The 26,867-nt window shown below is 40.5% G+C and overlaps 1 long non-coding RNA gene across 1 annotated transcript; it reads right to left on the bottom strand.

Moving 5' to 3' along the window:
* Window positions 1-4,572: 4,572 nt before the first annotated feature.
* LOC149464916 (uncharacterized) lies at window positions 4,573-26,243 on the bottom strand. The gene is made up of 3 exons (XR_016312277.1): window positions 26,140-26,243; window positions 17,180-17,286; window positions 4,573-4,696 (listed from the first exon to the last, which is right to left on the bottom strand). It is a non-coding gene; the product is annotated as an uncharacterized LOC149464916 (long non-coding RNA).
* Window positions 26,244-26,867: the final 624 nt, after the last annotated feature.

Here is a 26,867-nt window from a genome sequence, read left to right as displayed (position 1 = left end):
TACAAATGAAACTTTTTATCACAAGCTTTTGCACAAGATACTCACAAGAAATAGAGCAGCTTTTGAAGAATCGGTGTGTTGGTGGTAAGGACCATCTATTCTTATAACACAACTGCAAGCATTATTTAACATATTAAGTAAGCAGTATTTTTTCTTTGTTTTACATACATATGAATAAATTTTCAAGCTTATGTATTCATTATATGCATGTAATATCTCTGTTGCTAAGATACATACTGCATATTTACACCTGACTTGCTTGCATCACTAGCAAGATGGGAATAGTTTTCCCAGGTGTTGGCAAGGTGAGAAATATTGTGTGCTGCTCAACACATTTACAATGCTGTTCACCAGGGTGATATTCATGTATATCTTTAAGTTAATCAGTCTAAATACTCTTTATTTTATTAATAAATAGTAGCTTTTTTCAAATCAACCTGATAAACAAAAAGGTAGTTCCTGAAAATAATTTACCAAATAATTGACTAGTGAATGATAAACAGTGAAATGTAAAAATTAAGATGACAGAATTTTTGTTCCTTTTTATCTAGTTTCTTTATCTATCACGTCAACTTTGTCATGTCAAGCTGATAAACTGTCAAAATTAATTGGCCAATACTGTATTTATAGAAGATATAGAGTAACAGTGGCAGTGCAACCATTGTTACACAAGCACTTTCCTTAGGTTCAGATTTTGCCATCATGTATCTTCTATGTACTGTATATATGAATTTGTTTTTCTTGGCTGCAACATTACAAAGACATTTGCATTACAGGCCTTTACTCAAAAGAAAGCCCCAGTATAATAGCTTACTGGAGTGTCATTACTATGCCAAATAAAAAAAGCTCTCACTAAACACATTGCTTGCAATGGATGTAGTGTCTAAATTTGTTCTTCAAAGTGGAACTTGCAAAACACAAATATATTATATTCTTATTGTTACAAAGGTCCACAAACGTCCTAATGCAGCTATCAACCTCAGTATCTAGCAATACCATTAGGTGAATGCCAAGTAAAATCAAGACCAATGAACTCACAGGGGTGGATTTGCTAAAGGCAAATAGATTGTACACTTTGGAAGTGCAGTTGCACTCATTTTGCCCAGAGCTTGGTAAATGTGCTGAACTTTCAATTTGTAAAGAATACCCAATCAGGTACAAAGAAAATTTAAAAAACAGCATTTTTACTTGCACATTATTGGATGATCACCACAGTCACTAAGCTCGGGGGAAAATAAATGAAATTGCACTTCCAAAGTGCACAGTCTATTTGCCTTTGGTAAATCCACCCCAGAGCATCATGTTACTATTCATTATGCATAGCATACTGAATTATAACTGTCCTGGGCAATGTATCTGTAACATTACCCCCTCCCTTTGGGATTGATTTACTGAAACTGGTGAGTGCAAAATCTGGTGCAGCTATGCATGAGAGCCAATCAGCTTCAAAATGCAGCTTGCTTAGTTAAGCTTTGACAAAAAAAACTGGAAGCTGATTGGTCTCCAGAGATTACAGCAGAGCACTACTGTTCACTGATTGGGTGTTAGACGTTACTGCACATCATTACTGCTTACTGATTGGTTGCTATTGGGTACTGTGCATCATTGCCACTTATTGATTTCTAGAGGTTACAGCACATCATAATAGCTCACTGATTGATTGCTAGAGGTTACAGCACTTCATTACGTCTCATTGATTGGTTGCTGAAAGTTACAGCTAATCATCTCCTCGCTGCTTGCACACCATGGACTGAGAAGGTGAGGGGATCTACCAATAGACAGAAACACCTAGGGTTCCTAGGACTCCTTGGATCAGTGGCAGTGCTGGGGGGGGGGGAGGGGGATGATCACTGGCAGTTCTGGGGAGTTAATGGGATCAGTGGCAGTGGTGGGGGGGCGGGATCAGTGGCAGTGGTGTGGGCGATAGGATGAGGGACAGTGTTGGTGGAGGGACAGGATCAGTGACAGTGCTGTAAGGGGACTTACACTGATCACCAGTGTAAGGGAAATTCTGTACTTACTATCAAAGTAAAGGGAAATTTACACTGATCACAAATGTAATGGGGAATTTTCAATGACCAACAATGTAATGAAGAATTTACACTGACAAACAATGTAATGGGGATTTTACATCAACAACCAATACATTTCAACACTGGCCACCAATGTAAGGGGGAATTTACACTGACCAACAATTTAAAGAGGGCTTCTACAAGGACCACTATTGTAAGGGAGGATTCGACACTGACCACAAATGCAAATTTTTTTACCGAATGTAAAGAGGATTTTCCACACTGGCCACCAATGTAAAGGGAATTTACACTGACCATTAATTTAACAGGAGCATTCACAGTGACCAATAATGTAATGAGAAGATATACACTGACCACCAATGTAAATGAGGCACTTAGCCTATGTTTACATTTATTTGTGTCAGGAACACAGGCAAAATCGCTTTCCTGACACCCAAGGATTTTTTTCTCAGAAAATAGGTGCAGGTACTCCTCCTTTCTAAGTCACTCCTTGTCTTCACCCCCTGCCCACCTCTGAGCACCATCACTTGGTTCTACCCCCTACCCACCTCTCAGTACCACCACTCTTAAAGAATACAGAACCAAGTATCATTTGTATGTATTAATAATAACAAGAAAAGCAGTAAAATAGATACCCTGCAGCCAGCAACAATAGAACCCCCAGTAACAATAGATCCCCAGCAACATTAAATGCCCCAGAAACAACCCCCCACAACAAAAGAGCCCCTGTAACAAAATACCTCCCACAGTAAAAATAAACCCCTACCAGGAACAATAGAGTAGATAGATCCCTTTCTCAACAGTAGATCCCTCCCAGTAGCAGTTGACCCCAAAGAACATAAGACCCCCAGCAACAATATATCCCCACCTGCAACACTAAACTCCCCGGTAACAACAGTTCCCCCCCAGTGACAATAGATTCCCCAGCAGCCAGCATCAATAGACCCTCCAGCAAACCATTGAGTGCTAGAGGTGCTGGAACTGCATTCCCCGTGTTCCCACTGAAAAAAGCCCTGCTGACACCACAGAAACATGCTACCCTTTAGCAGATACACAGCAGTGCTATTAATTGTTAATGACACCCTCACACATCTGCTGACGTGCGCTTTTTAACATGCACGAAAATTCATGGTGCTGTGGCACTGTGTGACTCGGTATGATATTGAAAGAGAGTCAGGAACTTTTTTTCTGCCTTTTTCCTACACGTAATGTACATCTTTATCCACCCCGTCAGTACACCTTTGCATCCTAAATTTCCCTGCTAACCTCCCCTATCCTCTCCACTCCAACCTCCCACCCACTCTAACTTTACATGCCTCCTCTGCTCACCTTTGCACCCTCCTTCCTTACCTCTGTTCATCTCCTCCTTGCTCACCTGTGCACCCCAAACTGCAATTCCTTTTCTGCCTACCTCTGCACCACACACACACACACATGCTTTGCTTATGTTTTCAGAACAGGCAAATGGTAGGCTCATGAACCACAGTTGCAGGCAGGACTTTCAAGCAGGTCCCTGTTTACCTCCCCAGTGGACATCATGAATGCTGCTGATATTTACATATGAATGCCTGTGCTATTTACATATCAATGCTGCCAGTCCACCTATATTTACATACGAATGCCAGTTATTTGCATGTGAATGCTGACACTGTCATCTGCACATGGGAATAGGTCAGAGCTGGGCAGAATAAGTGACAGCACTTCACACTGAGATATCAGGACACAGCCCTGGACAAAGACTTCAAGGGACAAGGTTATGTAAACTAGGACAGTTTTCAAGTATGGGGCAGCTGCTTTGGGCTCCACCACAATGACTGGGCCCAGGGCAGCTGTCCTTTTTGCCCCTCCTTAAAGAGGACCCTGAGTCCTATACCCTTGTTGGAGCCATTAGAAAATCCAATTTACTTGGATTTGTAATGGTTGTGTGTGTGTATGGGTGTGGGGTGACAGAACCTGAAAACAACCAACATAAATCTATAAGACTATCCCTTTGTTGCATTTAAAGTGAATTTTAGAATGTAGCACTTAAGTCAGGCACACATTATAGTACAAGAATTCCATTTTATAATATTATTGCCTACAAGATTGCTACAAGTACCTTGAACATATCCTTCTTGAGACAAAGGTACATCTCACTTCTCCTGTGATTACTCTTGTGTGAAACACACAAAGGAGAAACTTAGGAATGCTACACTGTATAAGAGCCTCTGATAAGAATGCAATCATAATTAGTTATTATTTTCTGCAAAAGTCCCAGATTACAGCTGCTATTTAAATTTATGTTGCGTGTCAGACAAAAGCATGGGACTTGATATTGTATTGTAAGAATCATGAAATGGAAAATGTAGTGTAATTATTACATCTTTCAAAACAAGATTATCTTGAATATTGTGTTTATGTGTTTTCTCCTTCACATATAATAATTCAGAGTAAATACTTGACAACAAGAGCTATTACAATGACTTGTATGATTTACACTGTAAATAGATAAATACGCTTTGAACTAATATTAAATATCTACCATTTAATTGTTATTGTTCTACAAAACAATGAAACCACACAAATAAAATGACAAGGAAATCTAGACGGATATGGGATTAGACTTTTGAAGGCTCCAGATGAAAGCAGAACAGTTCCATGATGTCTTTAGCCATGGCTTTAATCTGGTGAAAAAAAGTATAACAATATTGTGAAACAAAGGCATGTGATTGTATTAATGGACTGTAACAGAGCACAAACATGCAGATGAGAACCTGTATCCTCATGCACATGTGCCTTGGGAGTGCATACTTTTGTACATGTATCTACAAGATTGTACCTTGTGGGGGTCATGTATTGTATTGCAAACATGAATGTGCAAATTAGGGCCTCTTCAAGCAGGCTTTATGATCAGGTTCGCTTGTTAGCTCTTCAGGCGGACTTGATCGGAAGCTCAATGCTGCTCTAAAGGAAGGCAGATTAAACAGACTTCTGTCCTTTTACACCCGCCTACCTCCAAGTCTGTCAAGGTCCAGAAAAAAATGGAAAAGGACTATGTACTTTTCAAATTATCTGGACCTACAAATAATGAATGGGAAATCGCCTGATGTAACAGAAATCAATTTACATCTGGCCATTTACAGAGCCATCATGGGTCCGCCCTTGTTCGCTGTCAAAATGCTGAAACTGAAAAGGGCATGGATGTAAAAAAACTGACATCTGTCCCATTCAGCTCCAATTCAGCAGGGGTTCTGTTCTGTTTATAGATTCCTTGTTGAAAGAAGCAGAGTGTCTCCATGTGAAAGAGCCCTAAGTGTTCATATGCACAGTAAACTTCCTGTTGCTACCAATCATGGTCAAAGTGGAGGTAATGGGAATTGAGCACTGCTATCATTTGACAGTGATGACCTGAAGAAGAAATGCTGTAAAATCACTGTATAGTCATACAAATTTGTCTCTCTTGCACCTTGATGCCAAGGAGCAGAAAGAGTTGAACGTCTATTCTGCAGAACTAGGCTTTGGCCAGGAAGACATACAATTCCCCTATTATAAAGGAGATAAAGAGTCGACCTACAAGAAAATCTTGTTTCATTTTTTGGTAGATGGTAGCAACTTGAATAAATACCCATGTCTTGACATCTGACAGATAATACAAGCTTGAGTTTGAGGTTTGTTTACGCACCACAGACATTATGAGAATTCTCGCTTTCTCTTGGATTTTTTTTTATAAAGAATGCAGGAGCAACCATGACACTTTAGCTTCAGGTGGAAGACCACATGACAAGATACAAGAAACCAGAGAATGATTCTCCCCTATAGGGGATGAACCAAACTCTTGTTTAGGTATATTAGTCCTTCAAGTACAAAAAAAGAAACAAATAACAGTATTCACATAATACTCAATATGTTTATTCAGCTTGAACTACCCAGTGGATTTCATTCACAATGCACTAAAGGTGATGTACATACTAGTGTAACAGTCAGATACCCCTTTAGAGATGATTAGAGATGAATCTATCTGGGTGCAGCAAGCTGAGCAACATTCATGTGGAAAGTGAGTTTGTATTTCCAGAACTGTTAAGTGGTCACTTCCACATTTTAGAGAAACATTTGCTTAGTTCATTTTAAATGTAATCCTACACCAAAAATGTATAGGTTAGCAGGGCAGAGTATAGGAGTCCGTAGGGAAGTGTACAGGGGATCAACAGGGCAGATGATAGGGTCAGCAGTTTGTGGAGCAGTGTACAGAGGCCATTTGTTTTCTAGGGCAGTGTACAGAAGCCATTAGTTTGTAGGCAGTGTACAATGGGTTATCAGGGCAGTGTACAAGGGTTATAAGGGCAGTCTCCAGTGGGCAACAGAGCAGGAATGGGAGTCAACAGGGCAGTGTGTAGGGGGTCAGCAGGGCAGAGGATGAGAGGTCAGCAGGAGAGTGTACAAGAGTCAATAGGGTAGTGTCAGCAGGGCAAAGGACAGGGGTCATCTAGGTGGAGAACATGTGTTATCAGGGTGAAAGACAAGGATCAGTAGGGCAGTGTAAAGGGGCCAGCAGGGTGGAGGACAGGGGTCAGCACAACAGAGGAGAAGGAAGTGCAGGGCAAGATACAGGGGTCAGCAGGACAGAAAACTGGGGTCAGTATGACAGAGGACATAAATCAGCCAAGCAGAAGAAAGGGGGTCAGAAGGGCACTGTACAGGGATCAGCAGGATGGAGGACAGGGGGTCAGTAGGGCGGTGTACAGAGGTGAGCAGGATGGGGTACAGGGGTTCAGCAGGATGGAGGACAGGGGGTCAGCAGGACAGAGAACAGGGGGTCACCAGGAACAGAGGCCAGCAGGACAGAGGATGGGGTCACAAGGATTGAGGACAGGGAAAGCAGGGCAGTGTACAGAGGTCAGCAGGGCAGGGTACAGGGGATCAAATCCCCTCTGTACTCTCCCTTAACCAAAATCCTCCCCAGCCGCTCCTAGCACATATCCCACCTTTCCTCAGCACAGTCAGCAGGGCAGAGGACAAGGGTCACAAGGGCAGAGGACAGGGATCAGCAGGGCAGAAGAGAAGGGTCTGCCAGGCAGTGTGCTAGTGTCACCAGGACAGGGGAGAGGGGTTAGTAGGGCAGAGAAGATGGGTCACAAGGGAAGAGGACAGGGATCAGCAGGCAGAGGAAAGAGGCGCGGAAAGGCTTTGTGCAGTGATCAGAAGGGCAGTATAGGGATCAGCAGGATGGAGGACATGGGGTCAGTACAGAAGTGTATAGGGGCCAGCAAGGCAGGGTACAGGGAGTCAAATCCCCTTCTTAACCAAAATTCCCCAGCCCCTCCTAGCACTTATCCTCGCATTCCTCCTCCTAGCACAAATCCCCCCCTCAAATTACCCTTCTCAGCACAAAGAGTACACCCACCCTACATCCTCCACACACCTCTCATCCCAATCCAAACAGAATTGATTTTTACCCCCACCCCTCCTCCTGTTGTAGTCCTAGTATCCCAATACAGTTCCCCCACTTGTAAGTTCCACCCCACCAAACTTACAAGCGGGAAATCGCTGCAGAGCCGGGAGGAGGTGTGTTGTGCTCTCCCCTTCCTGTCATAAAAGCACTTCTTCATACAGCAGATGATACAGGTTCACTTACGTTGAGCTGTACACATACGGTTTGTTTCCATACCCACTATGTCCTCCAAGGGCTGCTCATGCCCTGGCAGCAGGAAATGTGGATGGGGATGGGTAATCAACCCATGTATGTACAGTTTGATCTAGCGATCCTGTGCCACCTGCTACAGGAGCACTGTTATGACATGAGGAGGAGAGCAGCAGACAGACCGCACCACCTCCCAGCTCTCTCCTCTCTGCCGTTCTGACAACTCTCCGGACTTTTCAATTTTGTCCATTTACACCCAACTACCTTAAGTCCATTCAGGTTTTGAAAAAAAAACAGAAAAGAACGGCATTCTTTTCTGTTTTTTGGAAAAAATTGGAGGTAGCCTGATTGGAGGGCGGACTGACCCTTTGAAAACTCGGGCACTGCCCGAGGGCCCAGGGTCAGCAGGGAGCCCCATGAGATTCTAAAGATAGTTATTAAGAGGTTATAGAATAAATTATCGTATCACCCAATATATGGTCTCCATTCAGTAGCCAAAAAAGGCATGCAAAAAAAGGGGATTTGTAAAAAGAGATTCACAGAAAAAGTGGCTACATAATGAACAGAATGTGACACTCAGAAAAATTTCCAAAAATTATGCTTTATTACACATATAAATATGACATGTGGGCAGTTGCCCTGGTTTACCATCACCTCAGTAAGAGACAATACACACAGACCTAAAACCATATAAAATGACACCAAGACCGGTCTGAATGCATGTGCAACAGAGAAAATGACTACAAGAGTCTAAAGTCTCTGTAGCACAAACGCATAGGTGAACACTTCCCAAAGGAGGTGTATCCAAAAATTATACCATAGGTATATAATGAAACAGGTTGTAATGATGTAGACTAAGCTCCTACCATAATGGTTATATCCTAATCAGGGAATTACAAAAAATTATACTATGGATATAAGTATCACATGTATGCAATGCAGCAAGCACAGTATGCGTCAAAAAGAAAAAAGCATGCCTCTATGCCTATGTGAAAAAAGACATTATATCATATAAATGATGCAGTACATTCCTATGCCGGCACAAGTGGTTGGGGCCCATTCATCTGTAATGTAAACAGCTGTTTCCTAGGGCTCTTGAAATGAGAATATGCCCCATTTGTTCCCAGGATTGAGGAAAAGATGCAAAAAGCAGCACACTGCTTGAAATGGTTTCTTCACCACTACATGTGGACTACATACCACTTTCAGTAAGAAAAACAAGACACATCCCAAAAGATCTTCTGCCTGTTGAAATATACGTGGTGTAACTTGTTTCCTATATAAAGCACCATGATGTCCCCATCCTGTAGTGAAACAAATAATATGTGGAAAGTCACTGAGAGAGCTTACACTCTATATAGGATATATAGGTCATATAGATCACATAGGACCATATATCTAATGTCCTGTAACAGTCCACTCACCACCTGTGCAATGGCTAATAGGAAAGGAAAGAATGTCCTTCATGGGTACTGCCATACAAGGCCAGAGAGGCCAAGGAACCACCGCTGACATCCGCCGATATACCGCGGGCTCCAGCCCCTTCTTGGCGCCTGTGTTGCTTAGGCTTGCCTCATGGCATGTGAAGATGGCTTCCTCCTTGTAGGTCAGCGTGCGTTCCACCTAATGCGCATGACCAGAAGTGACGTATCTGACGTATGACGTCAACGCGTTTCGCCGATGGGCGTATCTCACTCAGCTTCGTCAGGACCAATGAAAACACTGCATTTCAATTTCCTATTTATAGTGGGTTAAGACCCACCCATTTATGCAAAAACTATCCTGCAGTTATTCCCAATGGAAGAAAAAAAAGGGGGGGCTAAATACTTAGCACAGCTGCTGGTCATTATTGAATATAATTAAAAAGACAGGCGACTAGAAACATCAGAGAGAGGAAAGGCTTGGTAATTTTAACAATGCATACAAAAATCAAAGGACCATAAGTTAGATATACTAATCAGTTGAAACATTACCACACTTTCACCAGAAGATGGCGATATTAATGAAAGAATTACCAGGTCTATTCATTGAGTCAAGTACCCAAAAGAACAATATGAATTACCGCAAAGCCACCACGAGATGACAATATTAACTAAGAATTTTCACTATGGGTTATTTTATAAAAAATATATACCCAAATTTCAAATACCCATTTTATGGTATAGTTATTATTAAGGGAAAAAGGGATAATTAGGTCATCGGTCGATCCTTTCACATTTTTTGGAGCTATACTTAAATTCATAACATGAGGTCATCAATATTATTGTTATTATTCCCAAAGACAAAAAAGGTTTACCTTAGTTCTTTAACATATACTCAAACTATTAGTGAAGACAGAAAAATACCATAAGTTAGCCAACATATGGAGATATAAGGGTACACAACTATGTAAATCTATTTATCCAAAAATACTTGGAGATCACATTCCACATTTAACCCCTTTGGGTACAATGTATCAAGTTTATATATCCAATATTTCTCCTTTTTAAGCAGTTCTCTGTCAAAATCACCTCTCCTTTGTGGAAAGTGCAATGCATAGAAACCTTTCACTTTTGTACCATCCAGTTTACCTCCATGATATTTAGCATAGTGTTGAGCAAGATTGCTTTCAGGATCATTTGATCTAATATCTCTAAGATGTTCACCTATTCGTACTTTAAGTTGTCTTTTGGTCTTACCAATATACATCTTTTTACAGGGACAGGTTAAGATATATAACACTCTCACTGTAGAACAATTTATGAGACTTTGAATTTTATAGTGAGTGCTGTTTCCTGAGTCATAAAAGGAATCCGTACGATCTACATATTTACAAATTTGACATTTTCCACATTTAAACATCCCCTTAGTACGTGATTTCAACCATGTTGTTTGTTTTAATGGTTGATAATCAGAATGGATAAGGAGATCACCAAGATTTGGTGCTCTTCTTGCTACCATCTGGGGGCGTTCACCTACAATCCTACTCAGCTTGGGGCATTGAGTTAAAATCTTCCAATGTTTTTCTAATATTGATTTTACATCTTGCCATTGGGCTCCAAATTGGGTTATCATTCTAACAGGTTGATCACTTACTTTGACCTTCTCATCCTTTTTGGGAGATAATAGATCCTTGCGGTCAGTTTGATATGCCCGTCTCCGAGCATTTCTAATTTGAGAGTGAGAATATCCCCTTTCCCTAAATCTTCTATAGAGGTCCTGAGCCTCCATCCTAAAATCATTAATGTTCGAACAATTTCTCCGACATCTCAAAAACTGTCCCACTGGAATCCCTGAAATCAGTGAACGTGGATGGTAGCTTCTAGCCTCTAATAGGGTATTAGCAGCTGTTGGTTTCCTATATGTCTTTGTAAGGAGTCTTCCGTTCTCAAGTCTAATTTCCAGGTCCAGAAAGGAAATACATCTTTCATCAGATATATATGTAAGTCCAATATTAAAGGAGTTTTGATTTAACTCCTCCAAAAAAAGTTTTAATTCCTCAGATGTTCCTCGCCATACAAGGAACACATCATCTATATATCTTAACCAAATCTGGACATTAACAAGAAATCTTGATGATCTGAAGACAACCTGCTCCTCCCAGAAACCTAAATGAAGACATGCGTAGGCCGGAGCCCACGGTGCTCCCATACTAGTACCTCTAGTCTGTTGATAAAAGGTATTATTAAATTGGAAAAAGTTATGTCGTAGTGCAAAATCCAACAACTCACTAATAAATTCATTCTGTCCTCCCAAAGTAGGGTATGTTTTATCAAGGAAGTAAGAGGCCGATCTCACACCACATTCATGTGGGATAGAAGTGTAAAGTGATTCCACATCTATTCCCACAAGAATGGAATTTTCATTGATAATCATATTCTCAATCTTAGCCAACACATCTTTAGTGTCCCTTACATAAGAGGGAAGATTAGGAACCATATCTTTAAGAAACAAATCTATATATTTCCCTGTTTTATCTAGGGGACCATTGATGGCAGAAACAATAGGTCTACCCAGAGGATTTTCTTGATTTTTGTGTATTTTAGGGATAATATAAAAAGTAGGGTGATTAAATTCTTCAGTTCTCAAATATTCATACTCTTTTCTAGTTAACAAACCCACTTCTTTTCCTAGTGTTAAGATGGAATTTAATTTTTTTGCCACCATATGAAAAGGATTAGTGGCTACTTTCCTATAGGTGGATGAATCACTTAATAAGCGCTTCACCTCCCTGACATAGTTCTGTTCATTTAAAATCACTACATTACCCCCTTTGTCACTTCTCTTAATTACAATATTCTTAGTCTCTTTTAATTCTTTAAGGGCTTTCTTTTTTAGTAAGATTGTCACCAATTGGCATTTTCCACTCAAGATTTTTAAGATCATCAGCAACAAAGTCTAGAAATGTCGAGATCCTCATGTTGGAACGAATTTTCGGCATTTTCGTCGATCTAATATTCAGATCAACCTTTCTAATCACATTACTGCGATTATCCAAATCTATTTCGCTCTCATCACCATCCTCACTTTCCTCCATGAGAGATATCAACATATCGAGCATCTTGCGGTCCTCCATGGACGGATCAGAGGCCATGTCCTCCAACATAATGGGATTACCATGTATCATTCTCAAGAAAACTTTTCTTAAAAACAAATTAACATCTTTAAATACCTCGAACTCGTCCATGGGGGTCACTGGTGAAAAGGACATACCTTTATTTAATAAAGAAATATGTTCCCTTCTGAGTGGAAAATTAGCCAAATTGATTACCTTTTTATCATGAATATTTTCATCTACTACCTCCTCTGACTTCTTGTTCTGCCCTTGTCTTCCTGATGTTTGTTTTTTAAGGATTCCTCTACTTTCTTTTTGGATCCTCTTCCCATCTGTAATTGATTGGTACGAGGAGGTTCTCCATTTTGTTGGTCTAAAAAAGAAACAGATTTCCCAAGATTTTCAGAGTCACTTTCACTAGACATGGTTTCCCCCATTGATCTAGAGTGTGAACGAAATACTCTTCGTTTAGATCGACTTCTACTTCTTTTAGTAGTGAGATCAAATATCTCCCCCGTTTCCCAATCCTTAAGGTCACGTCTAAATTTAGTTTGTTTAGTAATTCTAAGATTTTTTTGTACTTTTTCAACTTCCTTTTTCAGTTGCTCATTATATTTTTCAAAGTTCTCCTGATTTTTAAAAGGATCTAATCCAGATGCACTTTTACTGATAGCCTGATCCAATTCTCCAAGTTGTAGTTTTTCCTCCTCAACTATGAGTTTCATACCATTAATCCCGTGTTCTATGCATAGCACTTTCCATTTCTCTAGAAACCTTTCATTGTGTAAATGTTCAGCTGGAACTACCTTACTTCTCAGGCCACGTGGGATAATACTCTGTCTAATGTAGGCTTCCAAGAAGCATACATCCCATTTCCGGTTAAGACGTTTAATAACAAGCTTTTTATGTTCCCGAAACTTAATTTTAATATCCTCATCTTCAGTAGATAAACCTGGGCCTTCTGCTGCAAAGGCTTGATGCATTTCCAACTCTACCTCTTCACCTGGTATAAATGCCATGAATACAAGCCCTTCCACTCAATATATTTTCCAGCCGCCTTAAAAATAATAATAAAAAACTCATCAACTGAGGTGATGGCAAACCAAATTACCAAAGTCAAATAACCTCTATAAGAACAGGTCCATAAGAACCCAAAAGACACATATGCTAAAGATAGTTATTAAGAGGTTATAGAATAAATTATCGTATCACCCAATATATGGTCTCCATTCAGTAGCCAAAAAAAGGCATGCAAAAAAAGGGGATTTGTGAAAAGAGATTCACAGAAAAAGCGGCTACATAATGAACAGAATGTGACACTCAGAAAAATTTCCAAAAATTATGCTTTATTACACATATAAATATGACATGTGGGCAGTTGCCCTGGTTTACCATCACCTCAGTAAGAGACAATACACACAGACCTAAAACCATATAAAATGACACCAAGACCGGTCTGAATGCATGTGCAACAGAGAAAATGACTACAAGAGTCTAAAGTCTCTGTAGCACAAACGCATAGGTGAACACTTCCCAAAGGAGGTGTATCCAAAAATTATACCATAGGTATATAATGAAACAGGTTGTAATGATGTAGACTAAGCTCCTACCATAATGGTTATATCCTAATCAGGGAATTACAAAAAATTATACTATGGATATAAGTATCACATGTATGCAATGCAGCAAGCACAGTATGCGTCAAAAAGAAAAAAGCATGCCTCTATGCCTATGTGAAAAAAGACATTATATCATATAAATGATGCAGTACATTCCTATGCCGGCACAAGTGGTTGGGGCCCATTCATCTGTAATGTAAACAGCTGTTTCCTAGGGCTCTTGAAATGAGAATATGCCCCATTTGTTCCCAGGATTGAGGAAAAGATGCAAAAAGCAGCACACTGCTTGAAATGGTTTCTTCGCCACTACATGTGGACTACATACCACTTTCAGTAAGAAAAACAAGACACATCCCAAAAGATCTTCTGCCTGTTGAAATATACGTGGTGTAACTTGTTTCCTATATAAAGCACCATGATGTCCCCATCCTGTAGTATATCAGTTTTGGATTGTAGGTGAACGCCCCCAGATGGTAGCAAGAAGAGCACCAAATCTTGGTGATCTCCTTATCCATTCTGATTATCAACCATTAAAACAAACAACATGGTTGAAATCACGTACTAAGGGGATGTTTAAATGTGGAAAATGTCAAATTTGTAAATATGTAGATCGTACGGATTCCTTTTATGACTCAGGAAACAGCACTCACTATAAAATTCAAAGTCTCATAAATTGTTCTACAGTGAGAGTGTTATATATCTTAACCTGTCCCTGTAAAAAGATGTATATTGGTAAGACCAAAAGACAACTTAAAGTACGAATAGGTGAACATCTTAGAGATATTAGATCAAATGATCCTGAAAGCAATCTTGCTCAACACTATGCTAAATATCATGGAGGTAAACTGGATGGTACAAAAGTGAAAGGTTTCTATGCATTGCACTTTCCATAAAGGAGAGGTGATTTTGACAGAGAACTGCTTAAAAAGGAGAAATATTGGATATATAAACTTGATACATTGTACCCAAAGGGGTTAAATGTGGAATGTGATCTCCAAGTATTTTTGGATAAATAGATTTACATAGTTGTGTACCCTTATATCTCCATATGTTGGCTAACTTATGGTATTTTTCTGTCTTCACTAATAGTTTGAGTATATGTTAAAGAACTAAGGTAAACCTTTTTTGTCTTTGGGAATAATAACAATAATATTGATGACCTCATGTTATGAATTTAAGTATAGCTCCAAAAAATGTGAAAGGATCGACCGATGACCTAATTATCCCTTTTTCCCTTAATAATAACTATACCATAAAATGGGTATTTGAAATTTGGGTATATATTTTTTATAAAATAACCCATAGTGAAAATTCTTAGTTAATATTGTCATCTCGTGGTGGCTTTGCGGTAATTCATATTGTTCTTTTGGGTACTTGACTCAATGAATAGACCTGGTAATTCTTTCATTAATATCGCCATCTTCTGGTGAAAGTGTGGTAATGTTTCAACTGATTAGTATATCTAACTTATGGTCCTTTGATTTATGTATGCATTGTTAAAATTACCAAGCCTTTCCTCTCTCTGATGTTTCTAGTCGCCTGTCTTTTTAATTATATTCAATAATGACCAGCAGCTGTGCTAAGTATTTAGCCCCCCCCCTTTTTTTTCTTCCATTGGGAATAACTGCAGGATAGTTTTTGCATAAATGGGTGGGTCTTAACCCACTATAAATAGGAAATTGAAATGCAGTGTTTTCATTGGTCCTGACGAAGCTGAGTGAGATACGCCCATCGGCGAGACGCGTTGACGTCATACGTCAGATACGTCACTTCCGGTCATGCGCATTAGGTGGAACGCACGCTGACCTACAAGGAGGAAGCCATCTTCACATGCCATGAGGCAAGCCTAAGCAACACAGGCGCCAAGAAGGGGCTGGAGCCCGCGGTATATCGGCGGATGTCAGCGGTGGTTCCTTGGCCTCTCTGGCCTTGTATGGCAGTACCCATGAAGGACATTCTTTCCTTTCCTATTAGCCATTGCACAGGTGGTGAGTGGACTGTTACAGGACATTAGATATATGGTCCTATGTGATCTATATGACCTATATATCCTATATAGAGTGTAAGCTCTCTCAGTGACTTTCCACATATTATTTGTTTCACTACAGGATGGGGACATCATGGTGCTTTATATAGGAAACAAGTTACACCACGTATATTTCAACAGGCAGAAGATCTTTTGGGATGTGTCTTGTTTTTCTTACTGAAAGTGGTATGTAGTCCACATGTAGTGGTGAAGAAACCATTTCAAGCAGTGTGCTGCTTTTTGCATCTTTTCCTCAATCCTGGGAACAAATGGGGCATATTCTCATTTCAAGAGCCCTAGGAAACAGCTGTTTACATTACAGATGAATGGGCCCCAACCACTTGTGCCGGCATAGGAATGTACTGCATCATTTATATGATATAATGTCTTTTTTCACATAGGCATAGAGGCATGCTTTTTTCTTTTTGACGCATACTGTGCTTGCTGCATTGCATACATGTGATACTTATATCCATAGTATAATTTTTTGTAATTCCCTGATTAGGATATAACCATTATGGTAGGAGCTTAGTCTACATCATTACAACCTGTTTCATTATATACCTATGGTATAATTTTTGGATACACCTCCTTTGGGAAGTGTTCACCTATGCGTTTGTGCTACAGAGACTTTAGACTCTTGTAGTCATTTTCTCTGTTGCACATGCATTCAGACCGGTCTTGGTGTCATTTTATATGGTTTTAGGTCTGTGTGTATTGTCTCTTACTGAGGTGATGGTAAACCAGGGCAACTGCCCACATGTCATATTTATATGTGTAATAAAGCATAATTTTTGGAAATTTTTCTGAGTCACATTCTGTTCATTATGTAGCCGCTTTTTCTGTGAATCTCTTTTCACAAATCCCCTTTTTTTGCAAGCCCCATGAGATTCCCCTGGTACCTTTTTCATAGGCTTTTTTGAGTTTGGGCAAGGACACAGGGGCCCCATGATCCCCTATTGCCCGGGGGCCCCATGAGTTGTCAGTCCGCCCCTGATGCAGTCCATTTACCCCCAGCAACCCTTATTGCTGACAGGGGTCTGCCTGTATCTGCTGGGCAGAAACTGAATGGGCACAGATATGATATCAGACCCATTTGGTTTTGATCAACAAGGGATCTGCTCATAGATCCCCAACTGATCGGAGTGGACTCCACTTTGTGTGAAAGGAGCCTTAAACATTAGGTCTGCCTGATATTATTGCATTAAACAGATTGTTACATTTTACATTGTCACATTTTAGTAGGGCAGTAAAGCATCCTATACCCCTAAGCAATAATGTGCTACAAAACATTTGTGCACAGCAAAATATTGAACAGGTGTTGAATATAAAGAAGCAAAAGTCGATTACCTGTTTTACTTTAGGAAACAGTGAAAGATTACCATGGTGTCATGCCTTTTCCAAATGAGGGTGCATACGTCCTGTTCAGCTTTGTTCTTGTAATAGTAGGACTGAACCTGAAGCATGGATAGAGTACATAAACCAATGAAGAGAAAATATATAACATAATTACATCTCAGGTACACTGGCAGTAGCCCAACAACCAAATAACATAACAACGTATTTCTATGGAAATCTCATACTAATAGTCACCTTTTAACACAGGGCACTGGAAAGTGATATTATGTTCAGCATTACATTTGAAAGTATAATAAGTAGGTCTGAAACTTCTGTATATACAAAATAATGACTTTTTCATGGAAGCTGAGTAAATTAAAATTGGAGTAGGCTAAGGAATAATGTGGTATGGACATAAAGAAAATGCTATTTGCATGTAAGCACATCCAAAAAATATATCTTAGTTTGAGGTGGAGTCAGATGAGCTAAGCTAACCCCTGGATTCTTAAATGTGTGGTCTGCCCACTCATGTCTGATTCTGTTCTTGTCCACCTGGCTCTTTTGGATGTTCTTACCCACCTTTACATGTTCCAGAGCTGTCCTTTTTTTTATCTTCTAAACCACTTGCCCACCGTAAGGTTTTGCTCCCTTCATGACCAGAGCATTTTTTTTTTGCTATTCAGCACTGCGCTACTTGAACTAGCAATTGCATGGACATGTAACACTGTACGAAAATTAAATTTATGCCTTTTTTTTATACAAATAGAGATATCTTTTGGTGGTATTTTATTATCACTTTTTTTCTAATTCATTATGTAAGCAAAAAAGACCGAACATTTTGGGAAAAAACTATATTTTCTACTTTCTGTTATAAATCACATCTAATAAAAATATTTTTACATTTAGGCTACAATGTATTCTGTTACATGTCTTTGGTAAAAAAAAAAAACAATAAGTGTATATTAATTGGTTTGCATGAAAGTTATAGAGTCTACAAACTATGGTATATATACTGGAATTTATGTAGCTATGAGGCTATACTAGTAATGGTGGTGATCAGTGACTTACAGTGGGACTGTGCCAGTGTGGCGGGTACTAGCTGATGCTGGCTGGAAGATACACTGACTAACCGACACTGACATCAATAGTGACATTAATACAGTGCTTAATTCTACCACTGTACAGTATACTGTCACAGTACTAATTACTGGCTAGGAAGGGGTAACCTTCTAGGAGCAATCAAAGGGATAGTTTTAGTGTAATGTGTGTAATATATGCTGCTTTTACTTTATCATATGGCTATTTTATTCTCAGGGAGAAAAACAGCCAGATCACTGTTCCCTTTACAGAGTTCTGTACCAGTAGATAGTTACTATAAAAACCTAAAACGTGGCTCCTGTCAGGTACTCAGGTATGTTTTCTGACTGCCAACACCTAGGCCAGAAGAACCTGAAGTTTGGAAGGTTCACCTCAGTCACACATATGTTTTAACTGGAGCAGGCAATGACCCTTTCTTGGTCCCCTTGTGCTTTCCCCCAGGCCCCAGGTACTGTCATTGGTTCTTAGCCATTGGAAGAATGAAATCCACAAAGGCCAGTCTGGGAGCTGTCATCTGCTACTGCATCAAGTAGCATGTGGCAGCACTTTTGGACGTAGCTCATGCAGGAGCTTTGAAATATGGGTATAGTGTTTGATAAAATCTTGATGATATCCTTTCAGCCTTAAAATAGGTCTCCATTCCTGTATGACCTTTACTTTCTCAGAATTGGGGAGTATGTCTTGCTGGAGATGACTTGTACTAAGATCTAAATCTCAAATTTGAATAGATGGCATTTATTGTCTTTGAATTCAGCCCAGTAATGCCAATACAGCATCTAAGTGTACAATATGGTCCTCAAATGTGGCAGAAAATACCACCAAATTGTCCAGATTTACAATGTCTCCAAGGTAGTGTGCCATCATCTTTTGGATTGTGGACGATATTTTTGAACAGCCTAAAGGGCATCTTCTTAAATTATTACAACCCCAAAGATGCAATAAAATGGTCTTTGGGTGGTTTGTCTTGGCATCAGGGATCTGCCAACACACACTGGTAAGGTGGAATGTGGAAAAGAGTGTTGCCTGTCCTAGGGTGAAAGGGATTCCTTAATCTGTGGAAAAAGATAAGCATTTCTCTTGGTAGCAGCATTCAGAAGTCTATGTCCTTCTTCTCCAAGACAATTACAGCTGCCCAAAGGCTCTTACTCTTTTGTGTCACCTTTTATTGCATCATCTGTTCTAGCATTTGCTTGACTACTTGATAGAGATGTGGAGGTGCTCTTTGATATATCTCTTGGATGAGAGGGCTCTCTTCTGTGGTATCTTTTGTTCAATCCAATTACTACAGCCAAGGTCATGGTCCCTAGTGATAATACCTTTGGTCATTTTTGCAATAAACACCTTACTGTTTCTAAATGAGTGTGCATCAGTTCCTTGATGGTTATTAGAATGGCTGTATCTGCTTTCCTGCCCACTTAATTTCATTCCTGCTGACCAATGAATCATATTCAATCTTGCCACATAGCAATGACCTCTGTGATGGTCCTGGCAAAAAACTGAATCAAGGGTTTCACAAAGGACAGGGAAGCCTTGCAATCCAAGGTGAAAGCCAAAATTTATGGGACATATGAGTTCTTGATTAGGTAGTACCACAACCCAAGGGAATCCTAACAACGTCAACTATTCTCCACATAGAGCAGGCGTCCAAGTCCTCCAGTGCTTCCAGAGCATGCAACAGTTTAGGTACTTTCAAGTGTGCAAGGCACCCCTTCAGTATCTCAGCTGTATATCACCTGCGACCATCCCCTCAGTACGCCCCCACAGCTCCACTTTCATTCAGATAATCCCAGCTACTTCATTAGGGAGCTCAATGGCAACTGTCAATGAAATCCATGATGTGTCCAAGCTCACCTTTGTCTTAGAAAAGTATCACTGAAACACAAGTTCTGGAAGAGTAGTGACTTACGTAGTTTCCCTGGAGATGGCAAAACTCAAGACCCTAGACAGTTTTGGTGACTTTGCCTGCCTTGGCCACCTCGGTACTGTATCCACCTTTTCCTTGCGGAAGCAGCCCCTCCTTGCCTATAAGGGGGATATACCTGTGTGCGCTTCAACATGTATAACTCAGGCTGGATCTGTCACATTCTTTGTGTCAACTTACAGATTGCCACTTCCCATGGAGCCATCTGTTGAGTTGTAGGTAGGTCTATCTGTTTCCCACAAAAGATGACCAATCGGTGTATCTGAACACCTGACATGTCATAGCCACGTCTAACAGTTTGTGAAACACAAACTTAAGAAGGGTCTATAATTCTCAACATTTATCTGATCTTGTCGGACAGCAATCCTTCTACAATCTGCCAACATAGCAAATTCTGTTCATAGATGTCAATTTTGAAAGAATAGGTAATCAGCTGAATGATCAGAGAGGAAGTTCAATTTACCAAACAAGTGCAAAGCTAAAAGCAATAATGCAAAACAATGAATATGAAAAAACCCTATGCCAAAGACTGAATAAAACCTTGCAAAAAATATGTCCAAAAGATTCACCACCTTCAAACTTCAAATCAAAGTATAACAAATTATTGCTGCCACTTTTTTAAATCCAAAGAATATCAGTATGTGAAAATACAAGCTGTCTTCACACAGAGGCGTAACTAGAACCTTCAGGGCCCTGGTGTAAGAAACCAGGAAGGGTACCACCTGTTGATGGGATCAGTGGCAGTGGTGGTGGTGTTGGTGGGGGGTAAATGGGATTAGTGGCAATACTACTGGGGGTATGGGGATCAGTGGCAATGCTGAGGGGTGGGTGGGATCAGTGGCAGTGCTGTGGGAGTGATTAGTGGCAGTGCTGGGGGGTTGATGGGATCAGTGGCAGTGGTTGTGGGGGGAGGGATAATGGGATCAGTGGCAGTGGTTGTGGGGGGAGGGATAATGGGATCAGTGGCATCAGTGTGAGAGGGATGGGATAAGTGGAAGTGTTGTATGTGGGGGGGGGGGATGGGTGTCAGTACTGGGGGGGGTAGGATCAACAGCAGTGCTGAGGGGATAAGATCAGTGGCAGTGCTGGGTGTTTGATGGGATCATTGGCAGTGCTGGGATGTGATCAGTGGAAGTGATGGGGGTTGATGGGATCAGTGGCAGTGCTTGGGGTTGATGGGATAAGTGGCAATGCTGGGGGGGGGTGATCAGTGGCAGTGCTGGTGGGTTGATGGGATCAGTGGCAGTGCTGGGGGGTGATCAGTGGCCATGATGGGGGTTGATGGGATCAGTGGCAGTGCTAGTAATGGTGCCGGGGGATGGGATCAGTGGCAGTGATAGTAATGGTGCCGGGGGATGGAATCAGTGGCAGTACTTGGGAGGATGGGATGAGTGGCACTGGTGGAGGGGAATGGGATCAGTGGAAATGCTGGGAGGGTGGAATCAGTGGCAGTGCTGGCAATGTGTGATCAGTGGCAGTGCTGCGGGGTTCATGAGATCAATGGTGGTGGTGGGGAAATGGGAAGAGTGGCAGTGCTGGGGGGATGGCATCAGTCGCAGTGGTGGTGGTGGGATTGGGTTCAGTGGCAGCAATGGGTGCTGGGATAAGTGATGTTTACTTGCTGTCAGTGCCCACTCAGTTCCCCCTGCAATGCTCATTGTCTCTCGGCTCCCTCCAGTCCACATGTCTCCATTGACACCTATTAGGAGATGGTGTCTCAACACACAGCGGTTGTGACCTCCTCCAGCTCCTCCCTCTTCACTGTAGTGGGTCAGCTGATTCTCTTCTGCTCTGTTTCTGCTCCCTGGCTACATGCCTCATCATCTGCCTGCAGCTGCAAATTGACTGGGCGGACCCAGCAAGGAGATTGTGTGTGCGAGTGCTGTGCTGTGCAGTGAGTGTACGATCATTCTTTTCCTGACCCAAGCATAACTAGAGAAGAAGTCAGTGGGACCCCCACAGTGGTGGAACAACAGGGCCCAGTCGTAAGTCGCAACCCTTGCAACCCTGGTAGTTCTGCCTCTGTCTTCACCCATAAAGACACCTCAAAATGTCACAGTTAAAACGTAACCATGGTAACACTCCACTTCCAGACACGTTGTCCAATCATACAGTGCCTGAGGGGAGCTGTTAGAACTCTTTACAATGAAGTAGACTCAGCAGTGTGACAGCCCCAAGACTCGGAAGTAATGCATACATCACCATACAGGCCATTTCTTATTTTCTGCGCAACAGCAAGCCAAAGCTTTGGAAGTGGAGTGTCCCCCTGGTTGCATTGTAACCATCTGTGGTGGCTGAGATGCTGGTAGCCTGCCTTGAGCTTGTGTGGAATTTATCTATACCAGAAGGTGACTGCAAACATTGGTGGACACATTACTTCACATTCCACAGATCATGACTTTCTTACTATGTGGAAGGTGAGAGAGGTATCATAAAATATTTTGGCCTATGAAGCAGATTGACTTGGACTATTGAAAAATGCTGTTTCTTTCTCTTTAATATATTTTTGGTAAATAATGAGCCGGATGGGGAAGTGATTTAGTGACAAGATATCCTGAAGCTGTGGTGTAATTTCACACAAAGTGAGCTATGCTAGTCATGAGAGTAGGTGGCAAAGAGTTACAGTGAGTTTCTTCCTTGAGGGAGAGGGACTTCAGGGGCACAAGTGGTATGTGGTGGAGAAACTTCTTGGGAGGAAGTGAAGCACTTTTTCTTTGCACACGTTTGTGGACATTTTGAAAGCTTTCCTATTGTGATACTTATTTAATTTATTATTAACATTTGAGATTTAGATCATAGCGCCCCTGTGAAGTTTTTGGGGTGGTTTTATAGCTGAAGACACCTTGTGTTTTTACATGCTGATAATGCAAAACAGGTTTAGGATCTGAAAAACAGATTATGAAAGTTGCACAAACATGGACTGCATAATATCTAAAAGATATATTAAGATGGAACCAGTGCCACGGAAAATATATGTAAAACAATAAGCTGCAAAACCTAACCTATAAAAATATATAGGGTGTACAAAACTTCAAAAACAGGTTGCACTTAGATACATACAAATGTGTAACAAAAATGTGTCAAAACAAACAAATAATAAATAAAAGATAAAGTCCAGCAAAAAAGAAAAGTCCAAAATATAATGAATGTTCAAATAATCAATAGTGTCCAAAAAACATATCACCAAGTGAATCCACCACCAAAAACGCTTAAATAAAACTCACCAGAGCAATATGCTGATTAAATGAAAAAAGCATATAGCGCTTGTTGCTCTGGGAGCTATGGTCAGTAAAGTGACAGCAACACTGGGATAGTGAAAGATGAACTCCAAAGGGTAATACTCTGCAGAGCTGAAAATCCACTCCAAAGATCATTTAGTATCCAAAATGAGAGATATTCAAACCGTCACTCAAAAGAAAAAGGTAAAAAATCATGGTGCAGTATGTAATAAAAAGCATCAATCTTTAATGAAGAAATACACTTACAAACATGGTGTCCAGACTGACACCAGTATAGACAGCGTGTGTGATGAATACAAGTAACTCAGGCCCAGCTAAGCCTGCACATGCGCCGTGCAAGAGGACCAGGGGCGTGCTGACGTCACATCCAAAGGCTCCACCCTACGCGTTTCGTCATCAACGTCCTCACGGAGCGGATCTAAGCACAACCTGTTTATAGTATCTAAAAGACTCTAACAACAGAGAGTCAAGCTGAGAATCACTACTTCAGTAAAACCATGATTATTCTCATAAACAGCATCCTGCTACGTGAAGACTGGGGTAACTCTGGAACGCAACTGAACAGCTGGAGTGATCCAAGGACATAGCGCTACCTTACTTAAAATGGAGTACTCTGATAGCGATTGTGGGGGTCTCAAAGTAGCTAAGTATTCCTGAGAATAGAAGTTTAGTTTTAGATTAGACAAAGCAAGCCAGACATAAAGATTGCATGATAGGCCCACTCATACTTTTATTATCTGTTACATGGTGTTAACACACATTCCAATGAGGCAGAACATTAATCTCAACAGACAAAGTAAAGGATAAACACTATTTAGCATGCAAGTTATGTGCGTAGTGGTGCTATGCTTTGCTAGCTGCTGTACAGAGAGCTGGGATATCAACCCCCATTTTATTGAACATTATCACAAGGCATAGTTTGAATGGGTACTAAAAGAAACTTAAAATTATTATAACATGGCCTAAAACCTGGCCCAGATGGTAAGAACAGTCATAATGGGCAGATACCATTTTCTCCTAAAATTGAAGCAGAACTACACTGTATCTGAGCACTACAAAACAAAAGATTTATTTATTATATTTTTAATATTCAAAGCAAACTCACCTATCCATCCATGTCTCCATGCTTTATTTTGCTGAGAAATCACTTAGAAAAACATCCCCTAGCATTTCTGGACGTGGCCATTTTGAGTAAGGGCAGATGATTAATGTAGCAATTAATTAATTGAATCCATCTGCCCTTAGCTCAGGCATACAGACAGAAGGGTGTGCTTTGCTGAGAAAACCCCTCCCGAAAACTCCTGGGATGTATGACATCATTTGATTATGCATGGAAACTAGGAAGTAACTAAAGAAATGTAAAAAAACTGTTTTAAAACAAGTAAATATGATATACTTTTCTATCTATTTACTAATGCTAGCAGCATAAGGATTCAAAATAGTTCATGTTAATTGAGAGAGTGAAGTTCCACTTTGATTCCTGTGTCCTTTACTTGGATCTTAGGGTTCGACTTCTCCATAAGGCTACTTTTACACTAATATGCCGCAAAAACACAGCAAAAACGCACAGACGTTTTTACCATGCTTTTGCCACGCTTTCTGAACATTTTTTAAAGGACACGTGACTTAAAAACTGCACCAAAAACACTTCTCAGAGGCGTTTTTGAGGAGCTGTTCAGGCGTTTTTCAGGCGTATTCCATTGGGAAGAGGAGATTTTGGGGCTTTTTTTAACTCAAGAAACATGCTGCAAAGATGCTGCAAGGAGGAGTTTTTACACCACAACGGAAGTGTAACGCACCAGTGTGAAAACATACATAGACGTACATAGGGAAGCATTTTTCTTGAGCTTCTCAGGTGCTTTTTTTTACACAAAAGCACTTCAGAAACATCCACTGCTGGTTACAGTGCCATGATGGACCAAGCCTTAAAGTAGAACTAAACTTCCCAAAAATATTTTTAGTTTTGTGAAGCACTGGTCTGTTAGTAACACAATATTGCACTTTTATACAGTCTCTCTCTACTTTGTTCATGTATTCTCTCACTGTACTGTGCAAATCCTGTAGACTATTCATAAGAAGTACAAAGGAAATGGTGCTAACACCTTAGCAGAATTAAGTAAGCATTGTCACCCTAGGAAAGGAAGTGCCTGTGAATATGCAATTCTGTATAGGATCACCAGGTATGGTTTAGCTGAATCAAGAAATATAAAAAGAGCTAAACTTTTTTGAATGTGCATCAACATATTTTGTTTATGTGTTAGGTATATATTTAAATCTCAACATGGGCAGAAATCTAGGATCTATGTAATGCTTAGTCCTAAGAATCAAGGGGCTCCAGAGTGAAGAATTTAAAGACTAGTAGTAGTAACTGCAGGAATTGCACTTCAGCACTCTTGCTACCTAAAAACATTTTAGGCCACTTCAGGATCACCTAAAGGACCAGAAATAATGAAGGGTCTTATTATTATTGCTATAAGTTCTTATTTCATAAGATATACACTGAATCAATTAGCCATTATCATGCAGGTAATTTTTACACAAAATGTTTTTAGCTTGTTGATGCTGAACAGAGTAAGACCTGGCAGGTGGCATTAGCTTAATTAATGCTTACATGTGGAAAAAGTTTAAGGCTCAGTAATGTGTATATTCCTATCTTATAGAATCTGTCTATCAAAAAAAGTCAGTAGAAGATGAAATGAAAACATCTAACTTACCTATATGCATGGTGGTGAAATGTTGATCCACCAAAGGGCATTGCTGCAGTCCTTTGCTGATATGAACTATTTAGTCTTCCGTTAGGGATAACTGGATAAAACTGTCAATAGTACAAGAAAAAAAAAATACTTACATGAAAATCATAAGAGTGACCAAAGATAAGCTAAAGATAATTTCCAGATAAGGATATTTTTACATATTTACATTGGTCCAGCTTGGACCATTGTAATTAGGTATATACCATACCTGGCTCATGCCCCTGGAAGCTGGAAATCACTGAAGCAGACAGAGCTGTTCCAGTGATCTCCACTAGCTTTCAGTTCCTGTGCTGGGCAGCTGGCTTGATGAATTCCAAACATAGGAGGTCAGCTGCTCAACACAATGGCGCTATTCAGATAATACGTAAATTTTTTTAATTGATGCAAAGCATTCTCTGATTGGACAAGATGGAGAGCATGACTTCAGCGCCCCACCTCTCCACCCCATCAATCATGCAAAGCATTCTCTGAATGGAGCCCCTGCTGAATGGCCAACTTCCTGTGTTCACAATGCATCAGGCTAGCCGCCCAGTGCAGGATCCCAAAGAATACGGAGATCACTGAAATAGTGGCGTTTGCTTCAGTAATTTCCAGCTTCTTGGGGCATCGGCCAGGTATGGTATCTATCTATCTATCTATCTATCTATCTATCTACACACATATATATATATATATATATATACTGAATT

The sequence above is a fragment of the Staurois parvus genome, unplaced genomic scaffold, assembly GCF_062004578.1.
Source record: "Staurois parvus isolate SC_StPar_1 unplaced genomic scaffold, SC_StPar_1.0 ptg000145l, whole genome shotgun sequence".
Classification (NCBI taxonomy): domain Eukaryota; kingdom Metazoa; phylum Chordata; class Amphibia; order Anura; family Ranidae; genus Staurois; species Staurois parvus.
Note: the sequence above shows the minus strand (reverse complement) of the source record. Positions and strands in the feature narration are given on the sequence as shown.